The sequence below is a fragment of the Vipera ursinii genome (assembly GCF_947247035.1).
Source record: "Vipera ursinii genome assembly, chromosome: 2".
In the NCBI taxonomy this organism is placed as follows: Eukaryota; Metazoa; Chordata; class Lepidosauria; order Squamata; family Viperidae; genus Vipera; species Vipera ursinii.
In genome coordinates this window covers 124,550,253-124,569,656 of record NC_139513.1, presented here as the reverse complement: position 1 = coordinate 124,569,656, position 19,404 = coordinate 124,550,253, and the positions used below count along the sequence as shown (strand labels likewise).

The following is a 19,404-nucleotide window of genomic DNA, read 5'->3' as shown; positions in this document are numbered from 1 at the left end:
GGTACTCCTTGACTTACAACTATTCATTTATTGACTCTTCGAAGTTACAACAGCACTAAAATAGTGGTTTATGTCCATTGTTCACATGTAGGACCCTTGCAGAATCCCCGTGGTCACATGATCAAAATTCAGAAGCTTGGCAGCTGGCATGCATTTATGATGGCTGCTTTTTTGCAACTGCCATATAATCCCAGAAAAGACATGGCTGTATTGAAGAGTCACCTATAGGTTTTACACTCGCACATTTCACACTCTTCAGAGCACCATTTTGGAACTCAATCCAAAATACTGTGTAGATCTACATATCAGTTACTATAGAAGAGCATTTTCCTATCTGGTTGCAAAGTAGAATCGGGGGGGGGGAGGTGTTGCTATTTAAAGGTTTGTAAATCTTCTCTGTATCTGAACACCCAGATTCCTTTGGTAGTAATGATAATCTCTCATTTGATAAACTTATTTTATATACCACATTTATATATTGTCCAATAGCTGAAGAATGTCTGTGTGTGTGTGTGTGTGTGTGTGTGTGTGAGAGAGAGAGAGAGAGAGAGAGAGAGAGAGAGAGAGAGAGAGAATGAATACCTGGGCATCATGAAAACCAAGGGAATTATTATTTAATCCCATTTATATCCCGCCCTTCTCCGAAGACTCAGGGCGGCTTACAGTTTAAAGCACAAATCAATGTGCTTAGCAATCTAGGTTGGATCCATAATCCAGATCACCTTTAAAAGACAGACATTGTCCCTTTTTTATTTAGTTTTATGGCAGGTGGACATGCAGCAAAGCAACAGCAGAAATGGCTGTACATCTGCCTTGATTCATTTGATTACTGTATTTGAACGACTGCAGCAGGGCTTTTCAACCTTTTCACAGATTGTACCACTTTTAGGATATGGCAACATTCAAGTACCACCAGTTACCTAGCAAAGTGTCAAAAACTCGATGACCAAAAAAAAAGAGAAAAAGTGATAAAGTACAAGTAGTCCTCAACTTATAACAGTTCACTTAGTGACTGTTCAAAGTTACAACGGCACTGAAAAAAGTGACTTATGACCATTTTTCACATTTATGACTGTTTAACAGTATCCCCAGGGTCATGTGATTTACATTCAGATGCTTGGCAACTGATTCATATTTATGATGTTTCAGGGTCAGGTGATCCCCTTTTGCAACTTTCTGACAAGCAAAGTCAATGGGGAAACCAGATTCACTTAACAACCGTGTTACTAATTTAATAACTGCAGTAATTCACTTAACAAATGTGACAAGAAAAGTTTGTAAAATGAAACAAAACTCATTTAACAAATTTCTCACTTAGCAACATAAATTTTGGGCTCAACTGTGGTCGTAGGTTGAGGACTATCCATACACCCACTTACCACACTTTTACTGAGAAACTTGTGCCTGTTTCTCTGACATTAATCTTTGCGCTGTTCTATCCCTTTCTCTCCCTCTGCTTGTCTCAAAGAAGTCTCTCCTCTTCTCCATCTCTCTTTCTCCATCCCCTTCTCTTTCCCTGTCATCTTTTTTTTTCTCTCCCATTCCCACCAAAACTACCTCCTTTTATATCCTCTCCTCTCTCCACCCTCCTCCTTTTCTCTTCCGGGTGTGATGATCAGGATGTAACTGCGTACACCGATCCTGGGGCCTTTGTCTCACCCCTGCAGCGTGCAGAAGTGCCGATCAGCATGTAGTTGTGCGCGCCCATCCTGGGGCTTCTGCCGAGCCCCGAAGACCTTGCAGCACCAGCTGACTCTCCCTCAGGCTTGTGCGGTGCTGCTGCTGCTTCAGAACATTCCCCTGCCCCCTACACTTGTCTAGGAGGTCACGTACCACCTGCCAGGTGCCAAAGTACCACCAGTGGTACATGTACCACCAGTTGAAAAGCCCTGTACTACAGTACTTTAAACGTTGTGTGGTCCTGGAACATCCTGTTTGCCAAGTTTCTAAGCCAGTGCAGAAGTTGGATATTTAGTGGAGAATTTCTCAAATTTTCCCCCTTTAAGATGTGTTGATGACCCCTCCCAAAATTCACCAGCCAGAATTCCAGGTGTTGAAGTCCACACATCTTAAAATGGCCAGGATTGAGAAACACCAGCTTAGCCTTTAGCCAGGGATGAGAAAAAATGCATACCGGGAAAGTCTAACAACTGCATCAAATTAGGCCTGCATCTTTGTAAACAACCCATAGCAAAGCACAGCTTTCTGTCACTTTCTCACGGAAAGCATATACTCTAATCCTCTACAAAATTCCTGATTCTGAATGTTAGGAAAATTAAGAAAGAGATCAAAAAAGAACTCCAAAACATAATTGTTAATCTGAGATTTGACATTGGGGTTCCAGGTACTGCTCCAGTGGCCACACCTAATAAATAATATTGCCTATATACTGAAGCTTTAGAAAATGACCTCAAAAATGATCAAGAAGCTGAAGCAACGTGTCTAATTGAAAATGATACAAACTTTCAGGCCTTCAGTTTAGAAAAAAATGGCAAACAAGGGGAATATAAAATTGAATGGGCTGTGAAGACAGCAGATAGACACCTCTTTAATAATTCTGGAATTAGGTTCATATGCTTAAAAAGAATTCTGGAAGATTTTCTCTTCCCTCCAAAAAAACACACAACCAAGTCTTTCTTCACACACTGTGCAGTTAGACAATGAAATCTAGTAACGTAAAATGTGGCAAAAGCCATCAGCAAACAGCTTTACAAGGGGCTAGCCAATTTCGCATAAGATAGGTTATGTGTTGTCTATATTTGTTAGTAATGATGGTTAAACATTCAACCTTCCATCTGCTGGTGAGGCAAAGTGGGGGTGGCTTTCTTGTAGATATTGAATTCTCACTTTAGAAACAGAATGCAGGATAAGACAAGACTTCGGTTGCCACTGTGGTTTTTAATATTCCTATGATTTATGTTCTTATGCTGATTGCTTCTAATCTCAACAGAATTGCCAGATGAGAATCTTTTGCCTAATAGGTTCAAAGGAGTGACATGCCTACCTGTAAATAAAAGGGACATTTGTCTAGTTTATATTTTGGTAGGGCAACAATCAAGAAAACCAGAATTCTACATTTAGTTAGAAATAATTAATAATAATAATAATAATAATAATAATAATAATAATAATAATAATAATAATAATAGGAAGGGACCTTGGAGGTCATCTAGTCCAACCCCCTATACCATTTCAGACAAATGGCTGTCCAGTCTCTTCTTAAAAAGTTCCAGTGTTGGAGCATTCACAGCTTCTGGAGGCAGGTTGTTCAACTGGTTAATTGTTCTGTCAGGACGTTTCTCCTTATTTCTAGGTTGCTTCTCTCTTTGGTTAGTTTCCATCCATTGCTTCTTGTCCTGCCTTCGGGCGCTTTGAAGAATAGCTTGACTCTCTCTTCTTTGTGGCAAACCCTGAGATATTGGAACACTGCTATCATGTCACCCCTCGTCCTTCTCTAATGAAGACATACCCAATTCCAGCAACCAATCCTTATATGTTTTATCCTCCAGTCCCCTGATCATCTTTTTTGCTCTTCTCTGTATTCTTTCTAGAGTCTCAACATCTTTTTCACATCGTGGTGACCAAAACTGGATGCAGTATTCCAAGTGTGGGCTTGCCAAGGCATTGTAAAGTGGTATTAACACTTCACGTGATCTTGATTCTATCGCTCTGTTAATGCAGCCTAGCACTGTGTTGGCTTTTTTGGCAGCTGCAGCACACTGCTGGCTCATATTGATTATGATATTTTGACTTGACTATGAGAAACACTGTTAAGGAAGACATGGACCAATGTAGTCAGGAAGCTATATCATCACAAAGTCCTTTGAGAACAGCTTACCAAGACTTAAACAAAATTTGTAAAAGTTCTCCTTTCATTTTATATATTGGAAACAATGAAAATAAGTAAGTGAAATGAGGGAATAATGCACAGGGGAGGAGTGATAAATGAGGAGGAATGCCTCCTGAATCCCCAAAAATGACATGTCCCATTTTTGTTAGACTTGGTGTATGCCAGTCCTCCCAGATCTTACAAGGTTTGGCAGAAATAATTGGAGTATCAGCATATTTGATAGACCAGACCAGAAAATCAACTCCACAGGAAGACTAGAACTCTACCTTATTGAGATAGACGACAATAACAGAATCTTGAAAGTCTGATTGTGCTATCACTCCCCCGCCCCCCTTTTATCCCAGTAAATCTGGGAAGCATTTGTCTGAGCTACTTCTGAATATTATTTTGCTTCCCAGGACATAAAAGAATGTCTTGTCCCTCTTAATCTAGATAAAATTATCATTTCTTGTGAAATGAATGCATACAGTTACACACAATATAACAAAATATGAAAGTAGTGTATATTACATTTCTGATTTATTACAGTTTCAGAACATTAGCTTTTCATACTAAAGTCAGACTTCAGTCTTTCCCAAATCCCAATATTCCTGGTTTAGTAAGAATCACTAGCTCCAGCAGTTAGGGATTTTTGCTTCCTAGGATGGGAGGGACCAAAACATAGGGAGGAAAGACACTTTTTGTCCAGATTTGGACACAGCCACTTACAGCTTCAGTCTGACTCTTATCCTAATAAAAAAATAAAGGTTGGACATGCCAGAGAACTCTTAAGAGAATGAAGTAGAAAGCAGCAGCCCTTAATGGCAAGAGGATACTATTGATTCGCAGTACAAGAAAAATATTCAACTAACTGCTAAGTGCTTCAGCTAGGACTATCTGCCAAGAGAAAGACTGTCATCTATCTTTTGTGCAATGGAGCCTATAGTGGAGCTGTTTATTCTAAAGTGTTAGACATACAGTGGCCACTTTTACAAGCTTATATGATCACAACACCTTCACAAACTGTGTAATCATCTGAGTTTTAAAAAATATCAGAACAATAAGAAGCAATAACCACTTGTGCTGGAAAGCATCATCCAAGGAACAAGAATTATTCTTTATTCTTATAAATCCTAATTCTCTTTTCTTTGGCCCAATGACTAATTAAGAGTGCTGATTTTGCAAATATACTTACAAGGAAATGACACAAGATCCATGTGAAGGTTAGACTGTATCATTAGCACAAGGGACACTTTCCCCTAAGTCTGTTTCAAATTAATATGTGAGACAGAGTTGTATAATTTTATGGACAGATTAGGAAGCCAAGGACAATTCTCTGTTTTATCTTAAGCCACTTCTTCACAAATCCCTTTTCAGCATTCCAGATATATTTCAGTCTCTTATCTCTAAACCAGAATTTCCAACATTTCTGAGCTGGTTAGCTTACATGTAATTTTGAGAATATTTGATCAAAAAGAGTTGCTAGAGGGAAAGATTGCTCTTCAGAAAATGATTGTTACAGTGGGTCTGGCTAGTCATAGAACACCAATTTATTAAAAGACAACTTAGTGAAGCTAGTCTCTGCCATACTTTTTTAGCCTCCATGATGCAGTTATCTCTAAACCATATTTCCTACTGACTCACTTCCCCAGTGAAGATATGAAGACAGACAGTTTGGTATAGTGGTTAAGATGCTGGCCTAGAAACCCAAGAGCCTATGAATTCTAATCCCACCTTAGGCATTAAAGTCAGCTAACTGATCTTGGGCCAGTTACTTTCTCTCAGCCCAACCCACCTCAAAGGGTGTTGTTATGTAGCAAATAGAAAGAGGAAGGAGCATTATATATGTTTGCTGCCTTGAATTATTTATAAAAAATAATGAAGGCAGGAAAAGAAACTAATAAATATTCCAGAAGTGTTGCCAGAAAGAATGTTGACTGGTGTCATAACTGTAATTCATGCATGCCAGGAGTAATAGAAGCATGGATTACAACTACCATAATTCTCAATATATGCCCAACATTCATATTAGAATAATGTATTTGAGAGAGACTAGTGACTAGACCGGGGTAGGCAACCTCGGCTCTTTTATGACTCATGCACTTCAACTCCCAGAATTCTTGAGTCAGCTATGCTGAGGGGAAAGGGAGAGGTTTTCAAGCTGAGCCATGCTGACTCAGGAATTCTGGGAGTTGAAGTCCATGAGTCATAAAAGAGCCGAGGTTGCCTACCCTGGACTAGATCCATAATTTTAAAGTGACTGTCTGTTACTACAGAAAAGAAAGCTTGTCCTTCATTGTCTTTAACAACCTTTGTACATAGCCAGCCTCTAGAGGTCTCCCTTGCCTTACACACCAGCTTGATTAATGGTTTAAAAGTTATTAGCCCTGTAGATACTATCAGACAAGGATGAGCAATTTATTGTCCTAGTGATATTGCTCAAACCAGCAAAGCCAATCATGAAGGCTGTTGTAATTCAACAACATCTGCAAAGCAACCGTTTGCCTCCACCATAGAGGCTAAATAGGGATTCCCAACCTATTGGATCAAAGGGCACTTTTTATATTTTAAGAACATGTCATGTGTATTAAAAGAAACAAAACAAAAGGAAAAAGTTTGCCATGAAAGCTGGTCCATCCACAAAATGATTTCCATTAATTGGTTTGACCAAAAGGCAAATTGCCCTAACTTCCTTGTCACCTTTTCCAAGATCCTATTATCAATCTATAGTTTAATTGTTTTTTGTTATGATCATCTAGACCAGTGATGGCAAACCTTTTAGAGACCGAGTGCCCAAACTGCAACCCAAAATCCACTTATGTGTCGTTGGGTGCCGGGTGGGTGTGGCCCATTGGGTGGGTATGGTCATTTGGGTGTACGTGGCCCATTGGGTGGGCGTGGCTGTGGTGGTAATGGCAGACTGGGTGGGAGTAAAAAGTTCAATCAATCAATTCCAACTTTGCCAGATCTTTTTTTTTCCCGCAAGAAGGTGAAATTGAATCGATTGAACCCTTTTTTTTTTGCACACAGCAATGGAGGCCTAAAGCGAAAAAGTTTTATAAAACCCACTTGAAGGCCTAGGACTGGGGCAACGATGCGCGTGTCCACAGAGAGGGCTCTGCGTGCCAACTGTGGCACGCGTGCCATAGGTTCGCCACCACTGATGTAGACACATTTTTTTAAAAAAACAGAACAGGAGTTTTAACATCTATTTTTATTTTATATGAATAGGAATCTAAGCCATTATTGGGGAGAAATGACTAGAGGCCAATGTTTTGCTTTGCAGCACGCTGGTTTCAGCTTGGTAGAAATAACAGCACTCTTCACTCACCAGCTCTGACTTTTTTATACTAGATAAGAGATTGACATTTTTAAGAAGGAGGGAGGAGAACATTTCTCACTTCCTTTGGGTGGTGTCATAATGTCATGAGAGAGTCTCCTTTGGTCACGCAGGAAGTAAAAGGCTGAATTACAACCCCCTCCTTCTCAAACATTGCCCAGTCTTGTGTTCCACTAGCAAGTTTTTTCTCCTCAGATCACATCACATTTTCCCTTGCTTGCAAATTAGCAGTTAATGGAATAATCCAGTTACTTTCCCTTTAGCCATGACCTGAATTAGCCATCACAAGGACCCAGTTGATTTTCCAAATGATTTCCGGTTGTTTTTTTAATTTCATTCAGAAAATCTTCCCCGAACTGAAAGATTCTAGTTGATGCCCTCATGAAGCTGCCTCTGTTCACTAGACCAGGGGTGTCAAACTGCCAGATGTGTCATGCCAAAACCATGCCCATCCCAGCTCTGGCAATGGAAAAAAAAGTCACGATATGTTGCGACACGTCACGTGACACAGTGAGTTTGACACCCCTGCACTAGACTCAAGATTTAGAAGAATCGTGATAGACTTGAACACTGGGTCCTATCTGACAACATGAAATTCAATGCTGGGAAAAGTAAGGTTCTACACTTAGGCAAGAAAAACCAAATGTACAGGTATAGACTAGTTGGTACCTGGTTCAATAGCAGTAATTGTGACAGAAATCTGGGAGTCCTGGTGGACAACCCTTTAAAAATGAGCCAGAATGTGCTACGGCCATAAAAAACAACAACAGTGTGGTCCTAAGCTGCATTAACAGAAGGAGAATCAAGATCACATGAAGTGTTAGTACTGCTTTACAATGCCTTGGTAAGACCATACTTGGAATACTGCATCCAATTTTGGTTACCCCAATGCAAAAAAAGATGTTGAGACTCTAGAAAAAGTGCAGAGAAGAGCAACAAAGATGACTGTGGACTGGAGGCTAAAACATATGAAGAACAGTTGCAGGAACTGTGTATGTCTAGTCTGTTGAAGGGGTTAGGGGACTAGGGGTGACATGATAGCAGAGTTCCAATATCTAAGTGGCTGCCACAAAGAAGAGGGAGTCAAGCTATTCTCCAAAGCGCCTGAAGGCAGGACAAGAAGCTATGGATGGAAACTTATGAAGAAGAGATCCAACCTAGAAATAAGAAGAAATTTCCTGTTGGAACAATTAATCAGTGGAACTGCTTGTCTTGAGAAGCTATGGATGCTCCATCAGTGGAGGTTTTTAAGAGGACATCAGACAGCCATTTGTCTGAGATGGTATAGGGCAGGGGTAGGCAACCTCGGCTCTTTTATGACTCATGGACTTCAACTCCCAGAATTCCTGAGTCAGCTATGCTGACTCATGGACTTCAACTCCCAGAATTCCTGAGTTAGCTGACTCAGGAATTCTGGGAGTTGAAGTCCATGAGTCATAAAAGAGCCGAGGTTGCCTACCCCTGGTATAGGGTCTCTTCCTTGAGCAGGGAGTTGGACTAGAAGACGTCCACGGTCCCTTCCAATTCTATTATTCTATATCCACTAGCGACTAAGTCCAACCCTCCTGAATTAAATTAATATTTATTTATCTGTAAGCAGGTGCTAACCATTAGTTGAAAAGATTGCTTTGCATGGGCTGTTAGCCATAAATCAGTTTAATCAGATTTTCTCGTGTGGTCTTTCCCACCTGATGATACTGAAGCATTTATACAGCAAATTAAAAAAATCCCTGGAACCAAAAATTGGCTTAAATGAGTAAAGCTAACTATGGGCAAATGTATTATGCAAACATAATCTATACATTATTAAATGTTTAACCTCATATTGGAATTGTATGTGTTGTTTTATAAGAAAGCCGCTTCCTATTTTTTTAAAAGCTTTTCAAAAATTCTTCTTCAAAAAAGAATATGGATTAGAATAAATCATTCTAGCATGTAAAACAATATATTACAATTACGGTTCTTACCCCTCCACTTTGCCCTCACCATACGATAAACGCCAAAAACTTTCAGCGTGAGTTTAGATATTGCATGCATAGAAGCCCTTCACCCAATCATTGTATAGCTAAGGTCAACTAAAGAGCTTGCGGGAACATGTCAGGTTACAGTTGCCAGCCTTTAATTCTAAGTGCATTAATCTAGTATAAAATTGATATTAGCTATAGTGAGGCATACTAATTTTAGACCTTGACATTACCCTTGTTATAGCTCCCATACCCTTAGTAGAAATGTGGAAGTATTTAAATTGTAACCATGAAGCATATTATTGTTTTTCTCCTCCTCTTCCCCACCCTGCCATTCTGTGTTTTACAGCCATTCAGATATTCCTGATAAGCTCCTTGGAGGGACAAAAACTAAAATTTTCCAAGCCTGATTTTAAATAAGAAAGAAAGAAAGCACTGAACATGTTTTCCTTCTGAACAGTTTCTTATCATAAACATAAATCACAGGATCGTTATAATTACCAGACTAGGAGGGAATTTGCTATTTTGGTTTGATGCTCTCCCCTTTTGCTTGGCAATATCTACCATTTTTTGGAAGAATGGTTTTATGCAATCACGCTTTTCAGAAGGAAAAATAGCAAAATTAGCATAACCATAAATCTTTCTGATCTCTAGCTCTCAGCTATAAGTTGTTTTAAAACTAGAATATCTACTATTGCAGTATCTTACCTGCCATGAGTGCTAAATCATCCAGGTAGCTGTCCTGGCCTGTTTTCCACTCCCGTCCTGTATTCTGCTTCCATCACCTCTGGGTTCAGTATTTCTTTAGCTTCCAGGTCCAACTGATCTTCTATACCAGTGGTGGCAAACCTATGGCACGGGTGCCAGAGGCGGCACTCAGAGCCCTCTCTGTGGGCACCCGCACCATTCCCCGGAGGTGGCAACTGTCCCTCTTCAACAAGCCGCCTGCTAATTCACCGAGATCCCACGTGGCTGAATGCATCCCGGCACGGCTGGTTTCCCTCCCTCCCACCCATCCTGTCCTCCTGGCCTCACATGTTCTCCTTTTCCCAAGCACGACCCACTGCATCCCCTCCTCAGCTGTTGGCCAACCGTCCATCTCGGTGGTGGCTTCTTTGAACTGCTGGCGATGGGCTGCGGAGCCCCAGAGTGAGCCTGTCGAGGGGCCGGCAGGCTGTGGCTACTGACGGACACTGTTGGTCGCTCGCTGGCCTCTGTGTGCGGGGGCCGATGGTGTCAGGCAGCAGCTGCCCCAGCCCTTGCCTTGCCCCATGGCAATGGCAGCCCCACCCTGCCTCGCCTTATCCTGCAGGATGAGCCTCCTGCCTACCGACACACCTACCAGAGACCCCCTGGATCTCCCCTGCCCAGCCTCCACAGGTGTCCCTCCCCACGGGCGACATTGAGGTGACTACACCCACCTTGGCCACACCCACCCAATCTTCTATGACCACCACAGCCACACCTACCCAGAGGGCCACGCCCACCTGGCACCCAGCGATAAATAAGTGGGTTTTGGGTTGCAATTTAGGCACTCGGTCTCTAAAAGGTTCACCACCACTCAGTGGCGTAGCGTGGGTTGTCAGCACCCGGGGCAAGGCAAGTAATTTGCGCCCCCTAACCGCACCACACGCCTGGCACCCCCCCTCCACAGTGGGCGGCGACCCGGCGGCTCGGATCAGATTCGCACAGCCAGCACTGCAGTGAGAGAGAGTGAGTGAGCCAGGCAGGGGCAGAGAGCTGCGAGTGCGAGCGTGCCCCCCCCCAAGATGTTGCACCTGGTGCGGCCGGGCCCCCCTGCACCCCCCACGCTACGCCACTGCCACCACTCTTCTATACTAAAAATAAATCTATAGAAGTTTACCGACTGTACTACATATTCCAGTGTTGCTTTTATTTTCAAACAGAGCTTATCTTGCCCTAAATGAGTTCTGTAAACTTTCTTAAAGATAAAGATCATAGGCAGTGACAGTCATAGGCATTCTGTAGAATGTTAATTGTCATAATGACCTGGTTGACAGTATCTAAGCAGATTTGGGAGTTGACAAGGAGACCTCCAGGGAATACCATGTCAGTACCCTAGATTGGGAAATTGGAAAAAAAAATATCTCAAAAGAAGGCCAATGCAAGTCATTCTTTATTGTTGCCAAGAAGCTACATAGCTATTTCTGTGAAGGTACCCAGAATCAAACTCAGCTCAAAATTAATTTATATGGATCCATTTCCAGGAGAAAGCAACTACTGCATGCAAGGAGTTTCTCTGTAAGCAATCTAGTACAGAAAAAAAGGCAGGTGGGAGATATCTACTTACAGGGCCTTTTTTAGAGGAGGCAATACATCACTTCTCATAATTCAAACTCTTCTGAGAACGTCTTAGAAAGTGCACCTTTTACTCTTCTGCTTAGAACCACTCGAGTTAAATTTAAAGTTAAGATACATTTTTAAATATTTTTCTCTCTCATGATAAAGAGCAGAAATATTTATATGTAACATTTGTAATACTCAACCCAGCTTGTCCTCCCTCTCTGATGTATGGGATCCACAGCTCTTGCTCTATATACCAAACCAATGCCCATTCTGACTGGTCCTTATACACATACCAAGGAACTGGAAAGAAGTCGCTAGACAAGAGAAGACCACTATGACAAAAGATGATTTTGATGACTTAGATTTTTCAAACTTGGCAAGATGTGTGGACTTCAACTCCCAAAATTCCCCAGTTAGTAAAGGTTTGAAGCCCAGACATCTCAAACATACAATAACTTGAAAAACATTCACTTAGTAGTTGTAGGCAATGGACTGATGAAGCCTGATAGAATAGCTAGCCTCACTGGAGATGAAGGTTACTCATTTGGACAGAAGAAACTTTTTTCTTCTTGTAAGCAGTTTCCCTTTCAGTTGTGTAGAACCTAGAGCAAACCTAAAAGCACCATTTTTGTTCCAGTAGGTGCTTCAGCAAAAAAGAACTACAGCTCCCAGAGTCCTTTGTTGTTCAGGTGAAGCACAGGGTGTGTTCAAGCCGTCGGGACTGGGGTTTCCTTTGGAGAAAAAGTTTTCTTGGTGTGAAAAGGAGCGCTTTACCTGATTAAACCTGGAGGAATAACTCACAAGGTTAGTGAAAAAGATACTTGATGTAACTGCAAGGCTATGCCGTGATTCCGGGAGTTGTAAAAGGACTCCCGTTTCCTTCATTGCGTAAGGTCTGTCTTTTTAATCGCACGTTTTACTATTGTTCATTTGTAATCGTGGAGTGGGGGGGTCTCTTGGTTGCAAATTGGGGCCTGAATGTGATTCCGTTACCGCGACCGCTATCCTGGATCTCAGAAATTCCATTGTCCAGCGTAGGATTTGCTGCAGGCGGCAAAATCATCCGAGGGATTTGGCTACAAGGATTCTTCCGTAGAGTAAGTGACCTCTGTGTTTCTTTCTCACACCCACGAAGCTGCTTGTAGAAGAAGCGAGGCCCTGGTTCTGGGTGGTGGTGGTGGGGGGTGTCGAACCATTAAGCCAACTAAGAAGAGTGTTATAAATGAATGCACTAAAAATGATTTTGCTTTCTTTCTAATGCATTCCAGCCCGAAGCAAAAACAATCACAAAAGCATTTGCTCTTTTGGCCTGGAAAGAATCTTAAAATTAATTATTTAATTGTACCATCCTAAGCCTAAGGCATTGGATGCAAATCAGGCAGGGTTTTCATTTTAATTTTTGTTGCTTAAAAAGAGTATAACTTTCCACCTTTTGAAAATCTGAGAAGACCAATAGAAGCAATGGCTATAATGTAGAGGTAAATCAAAAGAGGAAAGATTTTAACATGCAGTTCTCCCTGGGAAAACTGGGGCTGCTTCTTTATGATAAAATATCACTTATTACAACCCACCTACTGCATAATTTACTCCCAGTAAGAAGTTCAAGAAGAAGTGACGACGCTTCTTGCTAAATATAGATCTCATAGGTCTATTATTCTAATGAAAAAGAAGTGAGAAACTCTGCAGAAACTTCAGAAACAAGAAGGCACTGGCAATTCTGGGCTTTAAAATTTAGTTATGATGAAAATGAGCCTGTCGCCTTTTCTAAATAAGTCTTATGTTTTCTAGGATTAGGTTTGCCCCACTTTTTTCATCATTCGCTCTGGAAGAGCACTTTTAAGCCAAAAAAAAATAAAAAATTGCTAAGGTCCTGGAGATCAAGTTTAAACACCAGTGATTGTAATAACCTTGTGCCCAGGTAAATAGGCTGGGTGGGATCTTCAGCATGAACACCAGTAGAAGAGTTTCTGAAAAAATGATCCTTTCTTAACCTTTTTGGGACAGCTAATTTTAAAGAGGTAGCTGCCAAGAATATGCTCAGAGAAAAGAGAGGGTGGAAGATGAGACAGCAGCCTGGAGTGCTTGGCACAGCGGGAGCAAAAAGCCTGGGTTATGCAGCCTGTCCATTCTTCTGAAGCTGCGTGAATGGGAGAATGTAAAGGAGGGCTGCCTGTGGAATAGGATGCTCTTGATGGAGGCAGTGTTTTACCTTGGGACTATGACAAATTCCAAGAGCTAAGGTGGCCTTTGGACAGTCTTGCGCTGGTAAGTAACCAGGCTGTAATCTTTACTTTGAGGAATGAGCTACCAAATCCACTAGAGACACTCCCGACCAGCTTTCTTTCTGCCTATGTTTTTCTTTGATGGATATACTGAGCTGCCCGAGAAATTGGCAGAACTAGGAAACAGTAACCTCTTGCGAGGTCGTTTGCCAGCTATCTGCTGGAAGCCAGTTTGTTGGGTGGTAACTTTTGTATCTTCTTATCCCCTGTGACTGTGCATTATGATTATGAATTCCTCTGGGCAATACCATAGATACTGACAAAAGTATAGAACTGCAGTCAAGTTATTTTTATGGGAGTTACAACATTTTCATTTCACTATACAATATATGCACTGTGGAATAAGTTTATGAGAATACAGTCTTTCTTTTTTTTATTGAAAAGTTTTACAATACATTTTATCTTTAACAATCCCTCCCCCCCTCCCTCCACCCAACCCTTCCTAACCCTCCCCCCTCCCCCCTCCCCGACTTCCCAGAGTACAAGGTATACAAGGTCTAAAAGCAAAAAACAATCATAAACAACCGTATGTTAACAACAATAAACTATTAAGTCTATCGCACTCTAGCTCATATGAGATGACTACAAGCAATACTAATATCACATAAAAAAAAGAAAAAAACGTATTCAAATGCTAAGTGAAACTTTTTGGTCCCATATTTGTTCTGGATATAATCAATCCACTTTTTCCATTCCATAATATAACATTGTTGTGAATGGTCTTTCAAATAAGCCGAAATCTTTGCCATTTCCGCCAGGTCAGAAACTTTTAGTCCATTCTTCTATAGTCGGCAGTTCCTCCTTCTTCCAATATTGACCTACTAAAAGTCTTGCTGCTGTAATTAAGTTCAGCATCAACTTAGTAGTATCTGTAATTATGCCCAATAAGAACAATTGCGGACAAAACTTTATCCTTTGCTTAAATATCTTCTGCATATTCCACCAGATTTTAATCCAATCTGGCTTTAACCTTTTTTCAGGTCCACCATATATGAAAATATGTTGCGTCTTCGCCACCACATCTCCAACATTTAGGTTGGTAATTCGGATACATACATGCGAGCTTTTTAGGATCTAAATGCCACCTATAAAACATTTTGTAAAAGTTCTCTCTTAAGTTTTGAGCTTGTGTAAATTTTACGTTCCTCACCCAGATCTTTTCCCAAGTGTCCATTGTGATAACTTCTTGAATATTCTGAGCCCACTTTATCATACAATCTTTGACAAGTTCTGTTTCTGAGTCAATTTCTATCAATGCAAGATATATCCGTTTGATATGTGCTGGACCCTGATTTCTAATTTGCTTTACCAAATTTTCATCAGTCATTGAGAAACCAATTTTCTGGTCTTCTTTCCACCTGGCCCGTAATTGACCATATTGAAACCAAGTTTGAACAATCTTCTCATCTCGTAAAAGATCATACGGCTTCAAACACCATACGTTCCTCTCCAAACTTAAGATCTCCTTGTATGTAATCACATCATGTTTGAAGCCAACATTTATGTTTTCTATTGCATGTTTCAGAAAGTAGCGGTGGCGGCGGCAGCAGCGGCAACGACAGCCACCGACCCCGCCGCCCTGCTCTAGACTAAAGCCGAGCAACCGCGCGCGGCTCAGAATACACTCTTTCTGAATAAAACATTTAATTTCTCTTAACTCATTCTCTTGTACCTACACGCTATTTTTGTAATACGTTCATGCACACATGAAAGGGAAAATGACCTAGAGCAGTGGTGGCAAACCTTTTAGAGACGGAGTGCCCAAGCTGCAACCCAAAACCCACTTATTTATCACAAAGTGCCAAGGCCACATCAGCATTCTGGTGCCCTCGGGGGGGGGGGCAGGGAGGCAGCTTTGAGTGCCACCTCTAGCATGCAAAAACCGAGGATGTAAAAATGGGCCACTGTGCTGCAAGGCGCAAAAATGGCCACCGCCACACCGCAGGGTGCAGATATAAGGCACTGCACCATGCAAGAATGGGTGCAGGGTTAGTATCATGCAGGCACTAGCCCTGCCCCATTTGCAGCGCATGCATGCTTGTGGCCCCATGCATGCATGTGTGCATGTAAAATGCTTCCCCCTCCCTTTTCTTCCAGTCCACCAATCGACAATGGTTGGTGACCTCTGCTCTACTACCTCTACTCAAGTCAGCCGCTTTGCCTCCATTGTGCTGGGCGGGGCTGCTGCTCCAGGTGGCGTGGCGGCCTGATGGACCTGCTGCTGACGGTGATGGCACGTGTGCCAACAGAGAGGGCTCTGAGTGCCGCCTCTGGCATGTGTGCCATAGGTTCGCCACCACTGACCTAGAGGGCAATGAGCTGGCTGGCTGAATCTTGATTGACTCCTTAGAGCTCAGCAGTGACTATGCCAATTATACATTCTTCCCCTGTGTAGCCAGCAATAAATGATACGGAATTCATTGAGATTTGGGCCACACCAGCTGGTGCAGTTGCTGCCAAAGATCATCAATTGCACTTTGTTTCTGAATTGAGCAAAACAATCTGATCTGGGTTTTGGTATTTCTTCTAAGAGAGAAAATAGCATGGCTCACTAGCAGATTGGGGGAGGGGAGAAGACAATGAATCCTATAAACTATGGTATATATGCATGGCAAAACCACTTGAAGACACCTCCCTCAAAAATATTGAAACAGGGAAAATACAGATATTTTTATTGTGCAGATCAATAGATATCCTCAGTAGATATCCTCCAAATCAGATTGAAAAAAGTATATGCGTCTCCTTGAATGGCTTAGATAGAGATAAAGTTTTGCTGTTCAGTTGAATTGGTGCCAAAGCAGGACAAAAGGCTTCTAATTCATTGGGAAGGCGGGCAGCCATGACGAGCAAGCAAATGCATTTTATGCATATCATTTACACAGCAGCTGGCTCCTTGCATTCTGTAGAAGTGAAAGAACACGAAGCTTGACATTTATGTTGTAATCCCTATGTCACTAGTCATGCTAATGGGTGTGCTGGGGGTAATGGGTTATAAATTGAACTTTCATAAAAAAGAAAAACTCAACATTGCTCATATCAAACATGAAGCATTTTAGAGCAGAAGTAGGCAACTCCCTTGGCACCCACCAGGTTCCCTACCCATCTAGCAATTTGTTTATATTCTACTTAATTTAAAACTATAAATGGAAGTGGAAGTGCTGCAAAAAAGTGCCAATATCTCGCTGCAACTGTGTTTGCATAAAAGCCTTTAAATAAAAATGGTAGGTGGCACCATTGAGGGAGGTGCACTGGAAAAAGAGAGAGACTTTCTCTTGCTGCTACTGTTGAGTTGAAGTGCTCCTGGACATCCTTGAGTCAACAGAAAACTATACAGGTTGCGCCTGGCAATGTCATAATATAAGCTAATTTAACCAAAGTCAGCTAAAGGTGACTTAAGACTGTTTCGCTCATGGGTTGGAAGTAAGATAAAGGCAGTGTCATGGGAAATTGCAGGGAAAACTGGTACCAGAGCCTGCTGAATCTTTGGTTAAGTGAAACCACCAACCCAGCATGGGCTCAGACTCCCAAAATTCCCTACCAAGCGAGGTGGCTGGGGAAATCTGGGAGTTGAAATCCACTCATGGTAAAGTTGCTAAGGTTGAGAAATATTGACCAAGAGGTTTGCTCAAAGAACCCCAAGCAGGTTATAATAGCAGAATAAATGAGCTGATATGTAGGAAAATAAAGAAGAGGAATATGATTAATGGTTTGAACAGGAATTTACCTGTCCCATATGGTCCACTAGTCTTTCTGTTCCCCAAACATCCTGACAAATAAAAATTTGTGGAGAGAGAATTCATTCTCCCCAAGTCCTTCTTCCTGTCAGAGCAAGTTAGGGGGGAATTGTTTTCCTTCTCCGTGAAGACTGTTCCAATATGTAATGGGTTGCTACAAAGAAGACGGGATCAACCTATTCTACAAAGCATCTGGATGCAGGGCAAGAAGCAATGGATGGAAACTAATCAAGGAGACAAGCAACCTAGAACTAAAGAGAAATTTCCTGACAGTTAGAACAATTATTTAGTGGAACAACTTGCCTCCACAAGTTGTTGGAAGTTTTTAAGAAGAGATTGGACAACCATTTGTCTGAAATGGCATAGGGTTTCCTACCTGAGCAGGGGGTTAGACTAGGAAGACCTCCAAGGTCCCTTTCAACTCTGTTATTTTGTTAAGAAAGGGATGCTTTTTTTGCTCCGAGAGATGAGCAGTGATGTTCTTCCTGCCATCTCCTGGATGTGAAAAGACATTGCATATAGAGCAACAATGTTCAACCTTGGAAACTTTAAGATGTGGACTTCAGGCAGTACTGGCTCAGGAATTCTGGGAGTTGAAGTCCACGAGTCATAAAAGAGCCAAGGTTGCCTATCTCTGACTCAGCTTGCATAGCTGAGGCCCAATATGTTAAATGTTTGGACTATCAGGATATAGTAGTTCAGGCTTCAGGATTTTCTGAGAAACGTAAAATAGGTAAGCTACATTTGCTGTGACTTTTATTGCCACACCCATAGTTCCCTAAAGCCATGACTCTCTCTAGCTTTGTTTACCCCTTGTGTATTCTGGGGTCAAGAAAAGCACCAAAAGCTGCTACTTCACAACAGTCTTTGCCCCGAAGCTGTGACTAAGCTGGAGATGACTTCCAATTTTTGCAACAGGGGACATGCGAATACATAACAAGACTTGAGGATTTATGTTTCAGACTGCTCTGAGTTCCTTCAGAAGTTTGGATTCTGTCTTTATCAGGCTGGAACAAAGATGTCTGATAGTCCATATTCAATCTCTGGGGTAGACCATCCTTGTCCCTGTATCAGAAGATAAAAATGTGCAAGGTCTTGTTGCAAGCTCCACTTAAAATCGCTTTTTTTTAAAAAAAAAATTAAAACAGGTCAAGACTGGTTTTCTCTTGTCTTTTTCTTGCCATTTTAATGAAGTTTTATTTTGTCCCACCCTTCACGACAAGATCCTAAGATCTGCAAACAGCCAGAGTGTGGGACCTTACTTAAGGGGAAGGATAGATAATGTGAGAGAGTTCAGACAGAGAAGCAGAAGTGGGTTTTATTCCCCAGTCAAGAACTGTCCTGGTCAAGATAATTACTTAATCACTTCCCCAGAAATGGAGCACGTACTGACCTTATACTTAAACCACAAGTTTACAATTTCAAAAAGCAAAGATGACATAAAGTTCTTCGCTATCTGTATAGCAAAGTACTAGCATCTTCTACAAAAACAAAATATCTTTCTGAACACAGTAAAAGCAAGAGCCTTGGTGGAGCAGTGGGCTAATGCCTCCTTAAGTAACACCAGCTGCCTGCAATTAGTGCAGGTTCGAATCCCACCAGGCTCAAGGTTGACTCAGCCTTCCATCCTTCCGAGGTAGGTAAAATGAGGACCCAGATTGTTGGGGGCAATTAAGCTGACTTTGTAATAATGCCGCTTGGGGTGTGTGTGTGTGTGTGAAAGCCCTAATAAGCAGGCATATACATAGAATGAAGGCTACTGCTAAGCTTGTAAGCCGCCCTGAGTCTTCGGAGAAGGGCGGGATATAAATGGAATTAAAATAAAATAAAAATAAATGTTGCAACTCTTGCTGAACTGAAAGTGGCAGGGAATGAGCCAGGCAGTTTCCTGGTGTTGAGCCCTGACAGGATGCTCCGTTTTTATCTTTCATAGGCAACAACCCCACTT

General features: G+C 41.7%; 1 protein-coding gene across 3 annotated transcripts in view; it reads left to right on the top strand.

The window, feature by feature from the left end:
• Positions 1-12,162: 12,162 nt before the first annotated feature.
• The window catches only part of TMC6 (transmembrane channel like 6), a 41,640-nt gene continuing 34,398 nt past the window's right edge, over positions 12,163-19,404 (top strand). For 2 of the 3 annotated variants that reach the window (XM_083353013.1, XM_083353011.1), the window contains exon 1: positions 12,163-12,244. The gene's annotated coding sequence lies outside the window, so the exon portion shown is untranslated. The remainder of the gene's footprint in view (positions 12,245-19,404) is intronic. The other variant, XM_083353014.1, reaches the window with a different exon arrangement.